We start from the raw sequence: 13,801 nt of genomic DNA, 5'->3' as shown, positions 1-13,801 counted from the left end.
ATTTTCCCAGGAAGCACTCTTCTCTTAACTCCCACTTCTCCCTCCATATTAGTGCATGTATTTGAGGCCTATCCCCATTGCACTCTTGAAAACACGATCTCCTATTTATTTAGGTGTTTCACTGTGTGATAAGTCATCAACGGGTCTAAAAAAAAAAAATAGGCCTACTTTAAACAGTCACTTGTAAATTTATGAAACCCACTTTGCTGCCAAGGTTAATACAAGGTGCTGCCAAAGAAAAGTTCACACCACACATTTGAAAGACTAAATAGCTAATTGTTGTAACCCAGGGGTTCCCAAACTTTTCAGGCCGCGACCCTCAAAATTACTCAACCAACAACTCAGGGACCCCCTTCTGTAAAATGTAATCAGTATTTAAAATGTGTGGTGCAAAGCATTCAAAATCTGGTTTAATGATGTTAGTTTGGGAATTGTATTTTGATATATTTTTAAAATTGTACTAAAATATGCTGTTTTCAATCAAAAATACGTCAAATTCATGTCAGAAATTACAAAACAGCATTTAAAATCATCATGTGACCCCTACTTCAGTGTCCCGTGACCCCTACTTTGGGAACCACTGCTGTAAACAACACCACTACTGCCACTATAGGCCTTAGTTTTAAAAATGAATGCTGAATTTGCCTCAAATATTGTATATTCTTGCATACACCCAGAGTGCAAAGCTTCCTTGCAGTTCACCCCTTAGTCCTAAATTTCCCCCTGTGTGGTATAGGCTTTCATCACTATGTATACATTTTCACTGACTGGGCGGTTTAAGGTTGTCCAATGCCGTCCTCACCTGACCTGATTCAGAGCAGGCAGGGAAATGTATGTGCGAGCGGGAAGAGTGGGTGGGAGCTTGGGGGGGGAGCCGGCTGACACTTATATAACAGTCCTCTAATGTATACAGAACACATGGTACACGCTGCCACGGCGACTATTGATGTGTTTGTACATGCAATGAACTGGAGGCTGGTGAGGACAGCAGTAATGTAGGGCAGCCATCTACAGAGCCGCACTAGAGAAGGTTATTGTTGGTCGTGTGTGAGATTCCTAGGGAACAGAGAGTGTTTGCAGAAGGAGGACACACATTAGTAGGCCATACTGTCTCTCCTGGGACTCTGCAGTTGTTTGCTTCTTTTCCGCTGTCCTGCAAAATTAACCAATGCTTTTGCCAGGCGAAGGTGTTTGCAACTGAAAGGCAACACATCATCACAAAAGAACACATAATAGAGTACTTGGATTGTAGTGTACAGTTTTAGCATAGAATCGAACAGACTGTGCAAAACGTCTGTAATATGTGCGTATATTGCTAGTCTGCTATTGACAGCACAGCTGGCTACAATGTTCTTCTGCTGAGTGGAAAATTCCTGGTATGACGGAGTATGGATCATGAAGCATGAAGAGCGTGTGCATGGGGAGGGTATGTGACACATGGAGGAGACAGAAAGGGTGGGAGAAAAGAGGGCGGGATGATGAGGCGGTGGGCGGGCCTCGGTCCAGCCACGCTGACGGTCGATTGGTCAAAGAGAAAGCTGCCTTTGTGAGCTCACAGCCCCCACAACAGCTTCCTCCCACATGTTGGACTTGAGAGCACAGTTCACATGACAAGAAACACACCAACAGCTTTGAACATACTACACCACTCTGCGCTAATGGACCAATTACATGCTTTTAACACTTCTCTAAAGAAGTCCAAATGGATCCATCATCTGCAATCTCCTGCCACTCCCCTACACTTAATGTTAATTCGACTTCCTTTCACTTATATTCTGAGCACAGATCATGGTTGTAAGATGGTGTGTACAGTGTTAAAAGCAAGACAGGAGAGATTTACTGAGAGGACTTGACTTGAACTAAACTACTTGTTTCAACTGTGTATGATAATATATAGAAATAGAAATGTTGACTTTATTTTTTTATGAATATAATTATGAACTTTTCCCCCAAAATCTTTTACATTTATTGCAAATCATTACTTTAACTAAATTCAAACTTAAAATGATTGCTTTAACAGTACACTATTGTTGAAAAAGGTGACATTGTTTACATTAAGTCCACATTTACTGACATCTCAATACTGTAGAGCAGCTAATTTATTATTAATGTGTTTTCCCAAAAGGATGGTTATTGTTAGGCCCTATAAGTAACTTGGTTAAATGTTTGTTTTGATGTCTCATGCTTTAGATTCCTGGGAGATAATCAAATATAAAGTTCCCAAGATAAAGTCTACGCTGGAATCCAAGCTGTCTGGACGTCTGGAAAGGCTCTGCTAAGAACCCTACGTACAAACAAAAGTAATTCTCTTATTTAAGATTGTACTTTTAGATGTGAACTCTTTGCCAGTGTATTTTTGAATGCAGTCACAATTCTAAGCAGAGTAGCTTTACAGAGGTAGTATGTCGTCAGAGGTATTTGTCCAGCAGATGGTGATACTGTTGCAGCAGGCGGGAGTGACCTGTTTTGACCTGTCCATCTGTGGTGACCTTTCTCCCACTGCCCCCAATATCCCACAATCACCTCCAGCTCTGAATTGCGGCTCTCTGCAGCCGTGACCCCGCGCGCAAAGTCAAGCTCATTATGTGGAAACAACACCTGATGTAAACTGAGCTCCCATATGCAGGGACGCAGCGGGCGAAGACGAGGCAGTCACGTGTTTCGCAAACACACAAACCAGAAGGGGCCTCCAGTGACCGGACCAGCTCCAATCTTGACATTTGTGTATTATGAAGAAGAATAGAGACCCAGCGAGACCTTTGCAGCACCGGTGCAATGGGAGAGGATCTGCACTGGTGAATTGACAACCAGAGCAGCTGTCTCGCCCGGTGAAACTTCTTGCCTCCTCCCGAAGTGGCTTGTGATTTGACGTGTCGATAAATCAGCCGGGATGTGCGTTGACACGAGCTGGCAGCTCCCGCCTGCCGCTCAGACGCTGATGTGAGCGGACAAACCTTATTTATTCCTCATCTGCTCATCAGCATAACCCAGTGGAGCATCTCCCTTTGTGCCTACACTTTAATATTGTTTTTCTTTTATGCAAATCACACCTCCAGTGACATAACTGCCCCCAATCTAAGAGAGATTGAGTACTCATAGTGGATTGTATAGACTTCTCCCTCCCTAAAGCGCCACAGCACAATTAGCCCGCCGAAACAAGGGACAGTGTGTTGAAACGGCTGATTGAAATGTTCAGCTCCAAACCCAATCATAACATCATTTATTATTTGCCCTTTTGGCGTCGAATTTCAATTAATATCCAAAATGCTTCTATCTGCTAAGCTGTCCTCTGATTGGCTGAACACCCATCAAATGGTTGCCATGGGGACATGTGGCCTTTGCTTTACTTCAGCCAAGTTACGTCAAAGTGCAGAACCTTTAGCAACTGCACTGATGAATGTCATGTGCACAAACCCTTTAATGAGAAAAACATATTTCTGCTGCAGAAATGAACTTTCTCCGGATAATGATGAGCTCATTATCATACAGGCAATCCACTGAAAATCTACATCTTTGTTATCAGCTGCCATGTTACTCTGCATTTCAATTTAGGCTATATACTTATATCATCTTTTAACATTTACTGTCACACAATAAGATATTAACTACTACTAATGCACAACAATCAAATGTTACTAAAATGAAAAGTAGGCTGCTTTGAAATAGGCTAGCTGTGGGGCAATAGATACAGACGGCATCTCTGGGATCGCCCATACATGGTCATTTTGGAAACAGTTAAAGTGATGAGCCTGTCTGTAAGTTACAAATTCCTCCCCTCTTTAAAAAGACCTTCGTAGTTTGCAAAAGTAAACGATCAAGCTCCTCCCCCTCCCTCCTGATTGGACCTGACAGGCTGGTTCACAGGAAAAGCTTGTCTCATTGGTCAACACAGGAGGATACTAGACTCTGATTAGGTGCTGTTATGCGAGAAGGAGGGACTTTGCAAAAATTGATTTACTTACTTAGCATCAAAATGCAAGATCAGGTGGTTGATTTTGCGCATTTGATAAAACATTTAAACTTCCAGACTATCACTTTAAGGGAGAAAACAATTTGGAGAAAAATCTAAACTTTCTCTAATTATTGAAAAACTACTGTAACAAATGCTGAATTATGAATATTGTTTTCTACTAAATGAAGATACACAGGCATGGAAAGGAGCAAAGTGGTTCAACAGCCCATAAATACATAAATAACGGATCGGGCTAATGCTAATGGCTAGCTCGCACGAGTTACAACTGCCGTTTTTTTCACTTCTACTGATCAATCTGCTGTGAGAAAATATCCATATGGTCCCGATTTACACTTGACTTTATTTATGTGTGATAAATAAGTTCATATTCTACCAGAAAATAGCTAAAAAGAGTGGAAAATTGTGTTTCTGTAAAGATTCTATTTTCCCCCTCGGCAAAGCCACGCCCCCTTCTATGACGAGATGCCGTCTGTATCTATGCAGAATTCATATACTGTATAGGCCTTCAAAATTTAGTTTCAATAATAGGTTAACCTGGAATATTCTGCAGTGTGGTAAAGTCCAATGAATAAATGTTCAGAACCTGACCATTATTTACAATCTGTATGCTTAATCCACCTGTAAAATCAACTAGAATAAATGGAAGGATACTAAAAAGCAAGAGACAGAGACTGACAGTAATATTTTTTTGTGTTTTCATTTATTAGTCCATTAATGAAAGTCTTCCAGCAAATGTTGTACCTGGTTGGAGAATTTAAACCAATAACAGACCAAAGAGCCAGTGAGATGTCAATTTAGTCACATATTTATTACATAAATATATAGTAAAATAGACCCGGCGACAATTACCATAAAAATATCTGCCTTTTAAAACCCTGACCATAAACAAAGAATTTGAAAAGTCACACACAGAATTGACATTTACAAACACGCTGATTGTCTGGACCTGTCAGAAGCAGCCCACAACAAAAACCTGACGTCACACCACCCACGGGACAAGGGACCGGGTCAGACAAATAAAGACGGTGGTGCTTTTGGGGGGGGGGGTCAGAAATGGGTTGCAGTTGGGAAGGAGGAGAGTGGGTTTGGCGGGGGCCCATGTGGGGGGGGGCGGGGTTGGGACAGGTCCAGGACGGAGGGGTGTGGCGGCGTGTGGGTGGTGCGAGAGGAGATCACAGTAGGTATTCGGAGCTTATTGTTACGCTTTTGTTTAGTTTTGAGTTGAGAGAGGTTTTTTTTAGCCCAGAGCGTTGCCTAAAGCTCGACGGTACGTCCTTGCATGCCGGTTGCCCCTGTGCTTTGTGGGGATGAATCCCAAATCTAGTGTTGGGATGAAAAAACAAAAACGGTCTTCGCTAGTAATGCGCGCCAGCCATTGTGTTGTACTGATAATTCACAATGTAAATCAATCATTTGCCACTAAGTCATGTATTGCTATAGTTCACCTTCTACACATTACATCTGTTTTTGCCACAGTTGTTCAAAGTCCCAGTAAAAGCTTGAAGAAGTTCTGGTGCTTCATCAGTCTGCACACCCATGATAAGGCAAGTCACGTCAGCTTATGATGTTGAACCATTTTAAACCTCTTAACCCTCACCTGCACCGAGTGTCTACAGGCCAGAGCAACGCCTCATTTTTGAAAGCTTTTTCCCGCCCCTTTTCTGTTGCTCTTTAGTCACTTTTTTGTCGGGTTTTGGTGACTTTTTCATCCTCGTTTTCTGTTCCTATTTTAAAGGGACTATACAGAGTTTAAACATTGACAAATTAAGTATTATCCCCCCCTACATGTTTCAACAATGTCCTGAATGAGCTCAGACCTGTTCACCACAACTGCCTCTAAAATCCTGCACTCAAAAAGGTGTTAATTCGGGTCCGAAGTGCCGTCATGCACGAGCTTAATATAGAAGCTGCAGTTACGCGTACGACCTGAGGTGGCAGTAGTGAGCATAAAATGGCAAACATGCATCTAGCCCCTTTAACGCCTTGTTTTCCAGGAAGCTTATAGATTTGGGTCAAGCCAAAACTGGAGAAAATGTGCTCTGTTCAGGTGGGAGTTAAGAGGTTAGAATATTTATAACTAACTTTTCCAAATAATAACTGTAACCACTCATTTGGTTTTGATAGTGGTCAAAGCTTTTGTTTTGTTTTGCTTGGACACATAAAGGTCATTCCACCGAGGTCAGAAGAATGGATCCAATCTCCCCAAATGGTAAAAACAAATTGGTTTCAATAAATACAATTATTTAGAGACTAGGTCAATAAACTTTAACACTTACTTCAGGTACAGGAAGCTAACTCAGAGTTGTTGCTCCCTTTTGGGTGGGACTGCCAATGCAATGGCTTTTGTGAGGTTGGGAAGTCACTCAGTATCAGACAATGGCGGCAGCACAAGACCTGCACTGTTCTGGGTCTTTGTGAAAGACTCTGTTAATGAAATCTGGTAGCAAGATTAAGATAGATCTGTCTCAATCCAAGATGGCCGAAGCCTTGACTTTTTTTAATGGTGAATGGCATGCTTCGACTGCACACTGTACTCTTCTGTCTGTGAGTTTGTGGCCCGGGGTGAACCTGATCTGTCTCCTCTGCTTTCATGCATTATTTTCATGTGGATCCACGCTGCCTTTGGTTTCACATTCGCAACCGCCGCAAAGTTTCTCACGCGACAAAAGCCTCTGTATAGGTCCAGTCTGTCTCTCTTAAAACGAAAATCTCTAGAGTTCACTTCATTCATAAACCAACAAGAAGAAGATCCTGTCTTTGGCACCTGCTAAACGCCGACCCAAGCAAGACCTGTCATGGCCCCTGAGTATCTCCTGTACACTCGCTATTTTCGTTTTATTCTGCCAGCAGCCTTTGCCGTCACAGTGAAGCAAGGGAACTCGGAAAAGGAGCCGTACAAAAAATATAAAAATCTGAAAGGACGTCATAGTTATTGTGGTGGTGGATGGTTATAGCTAGCTTTGCGGTTGTTGGTATCATAGGCTATTACATATACTCTTGTTTGATATATATATATATATATATCTGTTGCTGGTTGAATAGATTCTCTCCGAAGTCACGTTTGTGTGTGAGAAACAGACCAGCTGAACCAAGTCCTTGAGATAACCAGAGTAAAAAAAAAAATCCAAAGAAACAAAATAAAACCCAGAAAACTTCACAGATTTTTGAGGTTTTACCATTACGCGCCAATCTAAATGCACTGTCCAGACCATTTATATATATTTTTTAAGTCACGAAATGTAAACTGTTTCACAATGTCAACACTGCAGCGTTACGTTTCTTTTAATATTCATAGCAATGTGTTCACCGCAGGTGAGGATTGAGGCCACATTTGTTACATTATGGTACTGTGGACCGCAAAATAGACACTACAGTTTACATACAGTTGTACAACATATGTAATAATCGCTTTAGAAACACCTCCAAGACTCAACCGCTTCACAAGATTTAGAGACTTGTCCACCGTGATCTGCTGTTTTCTTCATAAGCATAGAGTTGTTGCTCAGTTTTTTTGAATATAGACTATATACATCGTGAATATGTACACTCAACCGAGTCTCTGTCGTAAACAGCGAGAAGGTGGTCAGAGTTACATTTCTCGGCGGACATCGGAGCCTTTAAAGAGGTGGTCGTTGGTGGGTTTTTTGCTGGTGCAGAATTATGTGGCTTGGACCTGCTACGGAGTGGAAAAAGTGTGTCAAAGACAGCTGAGAAGAGTTTCCGGTTTGCATTGGTTTCTGTTGTGAGTCGTATGTGCCAAAGAAGTTGACATTGTTTCTGTTGTTGTTTTGTTTGGTTGGAGATGCGTGAGGGACACAAGACAGACAAGCACATGAAAGGTGGGGACGGGGGAAGCACCCTTTGAGGCCGACTTGTCAAACCTGAGCAACCCAGTTCTTTCGCATAACCCCCCTAAAACAAGCATTGCATATATTAAGTTATGAGCGCGCATTTCTTCCATCTAGAACACCTTTAAATCGCACAATACCGATCAAATCTCTACTATAGTAGCTATAGCTTTACTCCTTATACTTCACTATTGTTAAATATACTAAATTTGGTTACATTCTTTGCTGTCTGTCGCATGAATTCCTACCCGTTTAAAACAATGTCACCACACTGTAAAAAAAAAAAAAATCTGATGGTCAGTTATTGTAGTGAACAATATGCATAATTCGGTGTTATAAACCTACTTTCGGGATCTTCAGCAATTAAATTTAATATTTTAATAACCAGGGCATTCCTAGGTTACGTTGGAGTGCCGGGGCTAAATAAACATGCTAGAAATGGAATATAAGCCTCCAGTATTGCACAATTGCATGCTAAAAATATCCATGGCACCATTATAAACACATTTAGTGGACACTTTTCTATTCTATCATTGATGCAAAATAATCCAGGAATCTGCATGAATTAAGTGAAAACACTACTCCAGGTATACTTTTGATGAGGGAACAATATAAAAGTTATTAAAGTTAAAGTGATATGTCTTTCTTAAGACGACTGAATTTCTGTGTCCTGTTTTACTTCATTGCTAACTCACAGTATAAAACATAATGGCTTCAGGCTGTGTTCACATCGCACACTGTTTCGGCGATGTGATGGCATTGCAGACCACGTGATTTGCGGTATGGCTTAAACCATGGCCGTTTTCGCATGAATTAAAAGCCCACTAGCTATTTGCCACAATGTCGAATGTCATTGTGTCCTAAAGGCTCATTATAAATGCACAATCCGCTCACTCCTTACAATTGATGAAATCTCCAGGGATATTTGCCCCATCAGCTCAGCCTTTATTCATGCACTAGAACGTTTCTTGTTTGAGTTTGTTGTTATTGGCAGTGTACCTATATGAGTGTGAAATAGGTCCAATGTTCAGGTGGATGTCCTAACTCTCCAAGCGCTCATATTCTAATACTTTTATAATACAGTAATTGCCTGCAAAGTTCACCCCCCCAAAAAAAAAACTACAATATAGTCAACTTTAGCTTTTTACAGTGCGTGACATGAAATCTCTACATAGAACAGTCTAAGCAACAAGTAACACTGTATGAATAAAAAGCTGTCCACACAATAGCGGTGAGAGCTTTTTTTTTTGAGTACACATATATAATTTGGTGTTTCAAAGGTAACCGTATAAAAACTAGGCGTCCAGAGACATTAATGATAAATGGGCCTTAACAGTCATACCACTGCTCAATTTTGCGATTTGTTCCTTTTCGTGATCCTATACCTGATGATTTCGAAGAGTTGTTTTGCATCGCTTCATTATCTCCACTGACGCCGTTTGTAAGTGACATGAATACGCTGTGTGTTTTTTTTAAATATATATCTACGGATTACTCTGGGGATCGGCCCGGACAGCAACAAAAACCCCCGACGACTGTGCAGCATGCATTTCTCCTCTACAAAAAATCCTCTTGTTGCCCGGTGAAGCGCGCTGTAAAAACCGCGCCACACAACAGGAGGCAACGACAATCAATAAGGCCATCATTTGGAAAGAGAAAGATAATCACGCCTCGAACCGCAACCACGACGGTAATCTCTGCTCTGATAACAATTTGTCCCATGTTCGTCCAATTCGCCCCCCCCCCTCAGCCCAGAGAACACTTAATGAGTTACATTCTTCAAAGGTAATAGTAGCAAAGTATGCGACTTGTACCAAAGCGCTGCGGCCTAAAAAGGTGCTTACGTTTTTTGTGTTGAGATACGTTTTTTTTTGGAAGGTTGAAGGTTTAAGGGGGGGGTAAAATAAGCAAAGCAGGTCAGATATCAGCGCCGCACGTACACATCATCCATACGCACCACAGGAACAGAGAGAGAACACATGCGCACACCTATGTACATGCACAGCCGCGATGTGGTAGCCATGCGGAAACCATTCAGTATGTTACAGCCAAGTAAGCACACTGGAAAACAGGTTTGTGGACGGAAAGCTCCGACTAAATGGGGAAGGGGGGGGGACGGTAAAAGACACTAGACTAGATAAAGTATTTGTTTATGGCAGACCTGGATATTGCTGCTGGCACTTTAAGAAAAAAAGAGTATATAATAATGATCTGGAATCTGACGGACAATATTGGCTTTTTAAAAAATGTTGGTGGTTGTTTTTTTTTTTTTTTTTACGTAGTGCATCACTAAAACTGAGCTTCCCATCCGGACAGAACCAGACTAAAAGCATGAATGGATGTAAGAGCTGGAAGGGTGAGGTACCATCATCCTGACTGAACAAAAAAATAAAAAGAGGGGGTAAAAAAAATGAAGACTCAAGAAGACAAAAAACATGAACTAACAATGTTTTTTTTTTTTCCATCTAAGGTTCATCATAATTTATTAGAAAATGTTCTTTTACCTGAGAGAATCCTTCAATATCTTTCTTGACCCAGTCACAATAAGTGGTCTGTGTGGGGCGTGCGCGTGGATCGGTGCTACAGTCGGGAGGGGCCAGTGCTCTCTGAGTTTTTGTTTTTTTCAATCTGAAGATTAATGGTGTCCGTGAAGGGTAGGAAGACTTGATTAGACTGAAAACACAGCCTTCACTTGCTTATTGCACTTCATTAAAAGCTTATAAACTTTACAATTTGTTGTTGAATGTCGTAGCCTAGAGGCCATTTTCTAATAATGGATTAAGCTAATTCAAATGGTGCAAAAGGCATTTGGCATTTGGTGCAATTTCATTTTCTAAGTACTCTTATCAACCATGATTCTTCCATTTACAATGGGGTTGGTTGGGGGTAGTCAAAGTGCTTCTTGTTTAAGTGCTTTAGAAGAACAGGGGTTCAGCAGGTTGTCTTGTCAGTGGGGGTATTTTTTTTAATATAAATTCTGATTGCAAAGACGTAAACTGGCTACAAAACGGGCCCACTGATCGACATAACCCACCGTGGAAATTACATTTCTTAGTCGGGTCATAGTCTAAACATTAAAGCTTCTCATGAATGGGTTGTGGAAGATTTTGATTTACGGGGTTGCTGAGACTTTTAGATTCAAAGTCGGACACCCGCTGTTGAGAGCACTGGCAAAAAGAGACCCCCCCCTGAACGACAGATACACGCGCACACGCGACTTTCTGAGCAGTTTACAAACATCTCGTATTCTCCACAAAATCCCCAGTTCCCCTCCGACTTGTCGTCAGGACCCGGACTGACGGGTCGAAGCGTCAGTCCAGACCCTTGCCCCAGGACAAAGTAGCAAGGGTCTTTGCTTTTTTTTTAGGGTCAAAGAACCTCTAGAATCTCCACCAGGCCCCGATCGGATTTGGACACTGGCTCCATGTGTCAACAATGAGGTTTTGCCACTCGGAGGGAAATTGCATAGACATCTTGCTACTTGCATGTCTTCATAAACTTTACATTTGGCATAGGGGAGGGGGAACCGAACACAACCATAACACCATAAAACAGCACAGACAATCTCTAACCCTTGTCCAATGTGTCAACATGTTAGAACAAAACATGATCAGAACATCCATGGAGCATTTATGGAGGAGCCAGTCTAGAAAACTCTCACATGCACAGATTTGTCATTTGAAATAGTAATACGCCCAAAAAGGCAACAAACCATGATCATTTTAAAAGGAATTGATGTAAATGCCAATATTACATGGTTGTGGTAACCCCTGAAGGGAAAAGCAATTTCCAATATTAGCGAAACTGCTATGTAGACACAAGTACAAGCAGGTATATGTAGTGTTTAGTTTGTCTACAATCCAATATGGGAGTCATAGACATGAAACAGGAGCCCACCCCTTAGCCGTATTTTACACAGTTGCTTTTAACAATAGCAGTGAGTGAGATTTTCTAGATGGCTCCAAATGAGGCAGTGGTGGTCAAAAATGGGGAGCGCTTTCCACCTGAGACAGAGCCGTGCAGCCAGCAGCCTGGTCCTCCCGACATTCATGCCTGTTTCACCTGCTTACGATCCGCGTCTGTGTGATCTATTAATATGCCCCCGTACCCCTGCGACCCCTCCCCTACTGCGCCCTACTGACCTTTCTGCCACTGTGGCCGCTGGCGGCACGGCGCCCCGTGCTCGGCGAGGAAGAGGACTTGCTGTATATACTATGATTTTTTTTTTTTTCTTTCTTGACATTACACAGACTAGTGCCACTGCGACAACATGAGGGATAAGAAAAAAACTGATCTCTTTACAAACGAGAGGAGGCACAGGTTTTCGTCATGCAGTGTAGTGAGAGTGCGCACATACATAGAGACAAATGTATGTAAGCAGACATCTTCAAGCTACATGACTATCAGGATGGAGCGGATGAGTTCACTGTAGTATATATATATCTTGGTACATTTGAGTGTTCTGTAGGTCTGTTAAATCATTTTTTTCTGTATTTACATCCTTGGTTATGGCCAAAAAAAACAAAAAACAAAAACAAAAATGGAAATCAAAAAAACAGAACATAGAAAAATACATACAACATCGTATTGCACCTTGCAGGCGGGCAATATATTTCTCAGTTTTGTAGGTTGGTTGGTAACGTCTATGTGACACCACTATATTGGTTTTGCTGGTGTGTGGAAGTTATATAGGTTTTGGGGTGCCGGGCTCAGGTCCAGGCCCCTCCTGTCAGCTACATTCAATACCAAAAAACACTCAGACATAATACAAAAGTCACTGCCTCTATCCAGCTACGGGACATTCACATTTAAAGGTTTTTTTTTAATGGACTATAATCTACTATCCGCTGTGCCTTGAAACGGGGACGGCTCCAATGAATGCGTCCCCCCTGCCCCCCTCACCCCAATTCTAGAAAAGGTCCCGTAGCTCGAGAAAGGCGTCCTCTTTTGTAACTTGCACTGATGCGTACAGACAAGCACGTATTATCTGAACATAGACATTTTTTTTTTTAATATATGCATTTTCGCACTTGTACATGTGCCTGCAAAATATGACTCCTCCCAAGTTCCTTTGAGTTTTGTGTTGTGTGAGGTATGATAAGATTGTGTAACTTTTTTTTTCTTTTTTTTTTAAAGTATTTTTTTTTGCATCATTTTTTTGTGTTTTGCATTTTTAAACTTTTCTTTCCAAAGTTGTATTTCATTAAAAAAAAAACGACGAACAAAATATAAAAGAAAAAAGAAAAAAAAAAGAGAGAGAGAGAGAGAGAAAAAAAAAAGTTTCCTGTTTTTGTTGGTTGAAAATTTCCACCTGATAAAAGGGGACGGATAACTGGACAGACACACAGACAAATCAGTTGGCTTATCAACACAAACTACAGATGTGAAAAAGAAGTGAAATAGTTTTTCTATGTTACACTGCACGCATGGTCAAAAGTGACTACAGCGGTATTTTTTATCTTTTACACAGAGCAGTTTTAAGCATCAAAAAACAGAAAAAAAAATAAAAATACGAAAACAATGATGAATGAAAAAAGCTTAATCTCCAATCTTTTTTTTGTTCAGGAGTCTTTAAAAGTCATCTTTTCATTTTTGTTTCATGAATTTATAATCATTCCTTATAGCTTTTTTCTTTTTCTTAATCAAGCAGCATCGTCACCCCGACTGTCGCGCACACATACCCAGTCAGCTCGCAACAACAAAAGGACCGAAAGCTTTTCTCTCATACAGTTCTTTTACAAAGATGTGTGTCAAAACCTGCATCTCTGGAATCTCTCCTTGCTTTCCTCGTTGACTTTTTTCTTCTCTTTAGACATTTTTACTCTCCTTTTTGGAAGGAGCTGAAGGGGACGTTGAGGGGTTGTCAGCTGTCAGTGGGATGCGCTGTGTGGAGAAGAAAGCGTACATAATATTCCTGCGCCTCCCTTCTCCAGTTAACGTCTTCACAACCATCTCACAGTCGCACCCACGTCAGTAATGG

This window comes from Gobius niger (assembly GCF_951799975.1).
Source record: "Gobius niger genome assembly, chromosome: 19".
In the NCBI taxonomy this organism is placed as follows: Eukaryota; Metazoa; Chordata; class Actinopteri; order Gobiiformes; family Gobiidae; genus Gobius; species Gobius niger.
The sequence above is the reverse complement of the archived record's forward strand: the minus strand, read 5'-3'. Positions refer to the sequence as shown.